This window comes from Lepisosteus platostomus, chromosome 7 (genome assembly GCF_059453375.1).
Source record: "Lepisosteus platostomus isolate fLepPlt1 chromosome 7, fLepPlt1.hap1, whole genome shotgun sequence".
Taxonomy (NCBI): Eukaryota; Metazoa; Chordata; class Actinopteri; order Semionotiformes; family Lepisosteidae; genus Lepisosteus; species Lepisosteus platostomus.
In genome coordinates, this window is record NC_142617.1 from 57,298,661 (window position 1) to 57,307,128 (window position 8,468).

General features: G+C 37.4%; 1 long non-coding RNA gene across 1 annotated transcript; it reads right to left on the reverse strand.

Annotated features, from left to right (window-relative positions):
* Positions 1 to 2,104: 2,104 nt before the first annotated feature.
* Positions 2,105 to 7,141, reverse strand: LOC148659298 (uncharacterized). The gene is made up of 2 exons (XR_015940587.1): positions 7,011 to 7,141; positions 2,105 to 3,201 (listed from the first exon to the last, which is right to left on the reverse strand). It is a non-coding gene; the product is annotated as an uncharacterized LOC148659298 (long non-coding RNA).
* Between the last annotated feature and the right edge of the window lie 1,327 nt (positions 7,142 to 8,468).

Here is an 8,468-nt window from a genome sequence, read left to right on the forward strand (position 1 = left end):
CCTCTTTTTTGCTGTTGTAGACAAATTCAATATCGGGCACGCATGAACCAATTGTTCGTGGTCTTGTACAAGACGGGCAGGACAACCAGAAGGAACACAAAACCAGCTTCCCAAACACAGCTGCCATGTGAGCTGTTCATGCTATATGGCAAATCTGTTGCAGTTTTTTTTATTACTTAGCTGATTTTTACATCCAAATACCTACAGTATATATACAGAGTGGGGCATTTTTCTGAAGCAATCTGAGGGAATTACCTTTCTCAATGGTGCAATAGCAGGTCCCTATTGCAGATCTGACCCTACAGTGTAGTGTTCCATTTCCAAATCCAGAGCCCTCATCACTGCTCCACAGTGCTGTCTTGTTGCTGGCATGGGAAAATAAATGAATCCATTTTTGCATCAATCCCAAAATATATATCAAAATTATCAACACCAATTTTTAGCAGACAACCAAAGAAACAGGGCTTTTTCAGCTTTATCAAACCTGTATGTTGAGCACAGATACGAGGACAATGCTTTGCAAGAAAGATTATTGCTGAAGGTGTCTGTAACTCATTCAAAGTATGCGAGCATTTCCCCCGAATTTATACTTAGTGAAACGAAGTTGTGAATTCAAAATGGAAAGCCCTATGAGTAAAATGTTAACTAATGAATAAAATTAGTTTAGTATTTACCCAAAATGCAGTGACTTACATTCATTGACAGCCTTCTATGTAAAGCAACTTTACTGCTTTAAGCAGTAAAATAGCCATTAGCCCCAGTTGCAACATCCCTGGCTCCCCCTCCAAATGTGAAGAACATGTGAAGGCAAAGAACTAATTATGCCTTGCACATTCTCCCCACATGCCAGTTGCCCTTTTTGCGCAAGTAGAGATCCAGCACCTGAATATAGCTTAAACAGGTTATTGCACAAATTATCTTCTATATTTAGTCTCACACCTCAGCTGGCTACCAGAGCTGCGCCGCAAGAAATCAAGTCATCAGGTTCTGCTGTTCTACTTCTGCAGAGCCTTCAAAGCTGATTAGCCAGTTTCAAACACCTCGTCACCAAAACCTGCACTTTCAGCAATATCCGACTTGGGGATTTTTCACAGAGTCACCAAGAGTTGAAACATTCTGGTGTCTCCAAGTGCTGCAGCTCTGTGTTACAGGAAAATTAAAAATCAGGCACTTTAAGAGCCTAATTAAAATGAAATTCACTTGGCAATAAAATTACAGAGTGACTAACTAAAGAAAAAGCTGATCTTGTTTTTTATGTCAGCACCTCCAGAAACAGAGTTAGGGGGCATTCTTCTCACAAGAATGGCCCCAAGGGAATTACAGCTTGGGGAAGCACCTTGGGAGAGCTCAGTCCAATACTTTCTGATCTGTAAGCCGAAGGAATTCTGTAGGACTGGTCTTGGGAGCTTGTCAATCTCATAATCATGTGGCTGTTGACAATAAAGGAAAAACAACTATGGTGATAAAATGTGGTTGATAAATCATATCTTTTAGCCACCCACCATCTAATGCTATTTTTTGCAATTCATGCATGCATTCATCAGTGCACAACAGCCCAGTTGTCAACTGACAGGAGTCTCCCAGATGTTGTGCAAGGATGAGAATTACAATCAGAAGTCTAATCATCGAGGACTGCAGCTGAGATGAGCTGGGGCAGGGACATATCATGAGACATGTCTTCGAGACATGAAATAAAAAAATATACAAAGAAAACCGGTGTATCCTCTACACCTCTGAACTTCTCTCAAGATATTATGTTCTGAACCAGGAAATAAAACTATTGTGCCTTTTAATTGTATTCTGGACCCAGTTAATGGGATAAAAGAGTATTGATTAATTGTCCTCTAACAAATATATTCTAACATAACAGCTCTGTAAGCATTACAATTAGAATAAAAGAAAGTGAACACCATGATTCCTAAAATAATAATTATAATAATGTCCTATAATAATGATCTTTAGTATCTATACCCCCTTTTATTTATAAATATGCAAATGCTGCACATAAAAAGTGACATGTTGTAGAACACAGTCCCACTATATAGGCAGTGCATATGTAAGACATATCAATGCATGAAAAAATGAAATACTGTACATGAAAAGAAAGGTTTCAAGATGCATTTTAATATAGACTGATCCTTGGGCTTTAGAAAAGTATTTCACAGTCTTGGCACATTATAGAAAATATTGCTCTTTGAACACAGTCTTGACTTAGGAAAACGGTGATACCGCTGTCTGCTTTATAATTTATGTACTTTGTTTAGGTGTGTTGTGCAAGAATATCAAATTGTATTCTAAGGAGCAATTTCTGTCTGTTGCTGAGAAGTTTAAATGGGATGGTGTATATCAGGACAGCCAAGGTTGATGTGGCAGTGGTAATAGTAGGGCTATGTTTGTCCTCCAATTGGCACTAAAACGCCTTCAGTTTCTCTTTCAGATTTAAAATCTTTCAGTGAAAAATAAGACAATGACCAGCTTGACACCTTGTCCCAAAGAAAGCATGTGTATCAGTGGTCTTTTCTGGGTACTGTAGGGGTCCCAACATGGGTTTAAAATAAGGTTAGGACACATGGCAAGCATTTCAAACAAATCCATTAGCAAGAATAGCACACATCTATTCACAGAAATATACATGAATTCACTCTCGTTAGGAACACCCAGGTTTGGCCTAGATTACATACAGGATTTCACCATACAGTATTTTCACTGTTTTATTTGTGGAAATGTTGTTGTGTCAGTCAAGAATTTTAAAACTACTCATCTCCTTGCAGATGGACAGAGAGGCCCTTTACAGATCATTTTAACAGTAAAAACGGACTTCATCCTTAAGGCTTTGTTGCACTCAAAAGTCACATCTTGATTTGTGGCCTAAAAAAACATAAACTGTGTAAGCATGTACAGTAAAGAAAATAATACAGCATTCGATGTTTAGGTCCATTTGAATAATCCATTTGATCTCAGACTGTTATTGCATAAAAAACATGCAAGGTGATCTGTTGTGCCCTTCTTGTCAAAATCAATGGATCCCAGTCACATTATTCAGGAATAAGCTGTGCCTCTCCTCTCTGTTGTTTTGTTCATCCATAGCATCCTTGCCACCTTTGCTTAGAAACAGTGTCTCCCATCTGGAGGTCACAGTCACACAGGTCTCTGCCTTCAAGGCTCTGCGGCCCATCTCGCCTCTTTGAGCACAGCTTCCTGCTGAGACACCGAACAGCCAGGGCTCTATGTTACCAGCAATCACAACAGCAGAGCTCCAACCTCTGTGAATTACACGGCAAGGCACTGTCTGCACTTGTGGCAGCTAAGAAGATTGTAGGTAAGGCTAGGAAATCTAGAAAACTAGAAAAGAAGCTAATGTTCAAATCCATCTGAGGAAGGACAAATTACTTTGATGACTTGAGGATCACATACTCCAGTTTTGCCCATTTTTCTCAAAATGTTCTATTGGTCTGGGTCTGTGAAATATCATTGAGTCATGATCAAATGCGTGGAGGTTTCTTGTGTCTAACGATCATAGGAAGCAAAAAGATGGAGACAGCCCCCACGGCTTTAAATGCATAAGTGAGTCTCTTCATCTCAAGTCTTAATTCATACTGCAAACAGGAGATGCAAGGAGGGGATGCCCTGAAGTTTTGACACAGGCACTTGAACAAGGTGTAATTCAAACGTAGGGTGAATTCCATCCAGTTATAAGATTTCGAAGTGGTCACCTTGGTCAGCCGACCTGCTAGTGGCAAAAAAAAGAAACGGCAGAAATAACCCCACGCAGGCTGTTGATGATCATGACAGGCTTGGGGAGGCTTTCTTCCCCCATCTCTGTGTGGTGGAAAGTAATCTGCTTACATCGTTAGGCTAAGCTTGCTGAAACTAATTACCAGATGTTGTGTCTCTTTTTTTCCCCTTTTTTTGTCTGCGTGTTAAAAGACCCACCGCCATTCTCGCCGCGAGCACCCCCTCCTCCACTGGCACCTTTTACAAGAAAACCATTTGCAAATAACAACAAACGAAAAAGAAAACTCCTTCCCCCTATTCAGGCAGACCTATCTCGCGCTGTCCACCTCCCTTCTTTCTTATATAGTGCAGTCATGTGTAGGCTAATAACGCGAGCTGAGAAAAATAAAGGAGACGGGGAAAAAAATGAATCAGGGCAATTGGGGTCCCTCAGTCTCATTTGCACTTAGTAGGGTTTTTTAAGGACCTAGTTTAGCTTATCGCATTATTACCCATTTAAAGATAAAAAGTGGCTCCGTGCTTACTGTTGTACTGTATCACGCTCAGTGTGCAAACACAGATTTCATTTCTCCCCCTTTTCGAAATGTTTCAGTGCGCTGGTGTCCTGAATGTACAGTACAGTATGGGTGGGAACGCGGGGGATATTGCAATCATATTAAAACAGGTGATTTTTCTATGTGAATGCTTTCAGGGGAGGAAAAAAAAAAGACATACTTGTTAACGCATTACTTTCATTCAGAAAGCTCCCCCACACAATGTGCATTTGTGCCCAAGCAAGTTAACCTCTAGTGCTTTCTTTGTCAAACAGCCATTTAAATGTAATGGCAGCAATAATGCATACAGTTTTTAAAAGTCTATTTATTTCACTTTCTTTGTTCTTGGAAATGAGTGTAATTTTATTAACCTTGCAGCACCTTGTAGATTATGTTTGTCTGTTGGAATGCACACATCACATCCATGTGTAGTGTGCACAAAAACATGAATAACAGTATATACCACATTGAAATTATACCACATTCAGTTCAATGTCCTTTAATACAAGGAAACCCAGTAGCGGAGAAGAAAAATAATAGCACACATGCTTATATTACATTAAGTAGTTTGTATACATTAATACCACAACAAAAAACGACCTTCTTCACTATATCTGTTGTTTGTTATCTCATGTATGATTATTAGAATTGGCCACAGTAGTGTTGTAAATAACATTATATGTAATAATGTATACATAACTAACGGAGCACAATTAAACTTCATGAATTGCTTTTGAGGTTGATATTTTAATATTTTAAGCAATACTGGTGACATTTTACATTTTACATCCCAGGCCAATGCTGCAGATGCAAAACTGCATGTTTCATATACACAGTCGGACAAAAAATCTCACTTATTTGTCGCTTTCTATTATTTGGAAGAACGGTAAATTCCTCTAGAAGTAGAAAAACCCACTTTAAAATTAAAGATATAATTGTATTCGTTAGTTTTGTTGTTTATGGAATGTTAAGTTATAAAATCTACATTAAATATTAGTATTTTCATCGTCTACCTTTAAACAAAGAGGCATGTTTTCACTTCGGCTTATTTCACAAATATTCTGAAGTGTGGTCTTTCATATGAGGCGTGGGACGTGCAATCATGTTCGCCACGTAAATTTAACTTTTCTAAAGTCAAATTATTAAAGAATTTCTGCTGCGATGCTCACAACTCTGTCTCGGGCAACAACAGCGCCCTGGTAAGAAGTTAAGTGACGTAACTTTTATTTTCGATTATGCGATAAAATAATAAAGGCATAATATGTATTTTAAACTCTATGCCCCGTTAGAGAACCATCATTCCAAACAGAAGGAAAAAAACGCTTACACCCTGTTAACATGTCCGCTTTCTTCTTATCAACCTCCTGGAAGCATTTGTGATTCATGGCAGTCATCTAAGTGATAATAAACTCATTCACAATACTAACAAACACGGAGCTCCCAGTTATTTATGAGGTAAATTCAGTGAGACGCCGACCGCAGAACAGGAGGGAGAAAATCAAGATGGTGTTGATTGATAAATTGACAAGTTAATTTACAAGCGGATAATGGGAGTTAGACCCAGAGGGAAGTTAGAGAAATACACAAAGCTCTGCTCCACTTGAGTGCAGCGCCATCTATTTACAGTTTGTAGAATCGCAGGAGAATGAAAGGAGTAGGTGTCCTCTAATTCATTTGCTGTGTTAGTCTTCTGGGGTAATTTTGGTGCGTAAAGGACTTTATTAAAAAAAACTAAACGAATTCCCCTTTTAAGGAGATTTTAGTTCATTTAAATTTTTTTGCAATTTTGTAAAAGAAATGGCTACGATTATATGATTTTATGAGTTTGTTGCTTTTAACTAAAGAGATCATTTTATAATTTTCTTTCTGTAACAAAACCGTTTTATAGTTTTATAAACAGACCTGTTCCATTTCGACAGTGTTCCATTTTAACAACAATAATTTGAAACGATACCTAATATATAACAACATATTATATATATATAACAAAATGAATTAACTAGCAAATCCATTTTAAATGCCTACATGTTCTTTTTCAAAATAAAATAACGAATTCAAAGCTGAATAACGAGTGGGCTTTATTTCAGGTTACAGTTTCTAGGACTCCTAAATAAAAACGTTGAGGTTAATGTTTTGCTTGTGACGGTGATTTAAACTTAGTAAAAAGTTTTTTTTTTAACTTGGCTGACATGTATCTGCAATTCTGTCATTAAAAAATATTTACCACGGAGTAAAACCCGTAAGAAACAACACTGAGAAACTATACCGAGAAAATATTAGCATTGCGACCATGCAATGTTACTCTATCAAATGTAACATTTCTAAAGAAAAAACGCGGTTAAGAATTAAAAATGCACTGCAAGTCTCTATATTTCTATTCAATAATATGACAAAATACAATATTTAAATGTCTAAATAATTATTAGTGGATTGTATTTACTTTTTTCTGTTACATATTTTCAGTTTTTTATTCATATATGGAATATGTAAATAATCAATTGTATTTCATTACATTTTAATTTTATAATCATTTTAATTTACATAAAAATGCCTTTCAAAGATACCTATCTTTTCTTTTGCCAGTGCTGATTTTTTACTTAATTCGTTATTCCTTTAAGAACCGTTTTTGTAATATTTAAATAAATAAAAACAGACACTTGCATTGAAAAAAGAAAGGGTAAAAAAAGTGCACTCATGAAGATACACTGAGCTGGGCTCTGCATAGCCTTGAACTAAACTTACCAAAAACTGACATCGATTTATTCACGTAGCAGTATCGAGGAAACAACACGCTCGCTTCGCTTGCCAAAGCACGCAGAGTAAAAAGATTAATGCTTCAATTCCTTCAAACTGACGTGTTGTCGAATTTTTCATTAATATACAAAACATAAGTATAATTCAGATTTTCTGCAGTACTTAATGTGTTTGAAGTTATTTTTTTTAAAAGAAACGTAATTTGCATTAAAATAGAGGCCAACAGTCCTAGTCCTCCCCATAACCTTAAACCTTTTGGAAGTAAATACAGCACAGCTTCGATAGTACAGTAAAGCGAACTGTAAATACCAACAGTAACTTTAAATGTGTATGGGATAATACCACAAACATAAACCTGTTATTTACTATTTTAAGTTTAACATTGCATTGATAAATCAGTGCAACAAAGTTTTTTTTGAATAAGGCTTAGCCAAAAATACAGTGCACAATTTCTGTATGCAGTACTTCTTTTTACTAAGTAAGCAGGAAAATAAGAGGATTTCAGCTTACAGATTAATTAGAGGGTGTATGTGCTTTTGGAATGGAAGAAAAAGGTTTTCAAAGAGGTAAGAAAAGGTTTCAAAACCTAAAACATATGGTTTTGCTGCCTGTCACTGCAATGTGCAGAGTCTGCACGCCTCCCTAATTAACTGCAAGCCCTTTTTTCTCCCACTCCCCCCTCTATGAATCAGCAGACATCATAATGGAGAGGCAGAATTTCATTAGTCCCAGGGCCTATATTTTTAAGATGGTCGCATTACCATACACCTTCAACAATTACAAACCTGAACTTTTCCATAGGGTCACTATACAGTTGGCCTCTCAAGGCATAGAGAACCCTTGGAATGCAGAAAATGCTGCACTCCTCCTGCAGCTAGCTCAAATGCAGGAGACAAGCAACGAAAATGCTGTGTTTAAAATCGACAAAGAGCACTTTCAAGACTGCATGTGTTGTGTTGGCTGTGTTTCACCCTTTCTTCTCAAAGCCACCCAGTTCTGTGACATAAAAGCACTGTGCAGTTGAAAGCTAAAGGAGTTAAAACTCCAACTGTATTGATGCTGGTGAGCTGTGGCCATCAATACTTAAAAGGCAATAGGATCTGACCCAATTAGTGTATCATTCTGGAGCCTGTGTGTTATACAACTTGCTGAGACCATGATCCCTTCTGGGTTCCTGTGAATTGAATTTGCTGGCTCACAGATCCCTCTGCCGATTTTCCATTTGTGAATTTGTTGGCTGGAAGGCTCCAGCTCTAAGTTCACAGTTTTGAACTTGCTGGCTCCATTCGTTTACTCCAAATCTGCCAGCTTTAAGATCACAGACTACACTGATGTCCATGCTTTGAAAGCTGGTTGTCAGATTTTTTTTTCCAGCATGGTAGAGTGACATTTTCTGCTTGTAACTGAGCAGTGATTTGATGGTTCCAAACATGATTGTGTGCATGT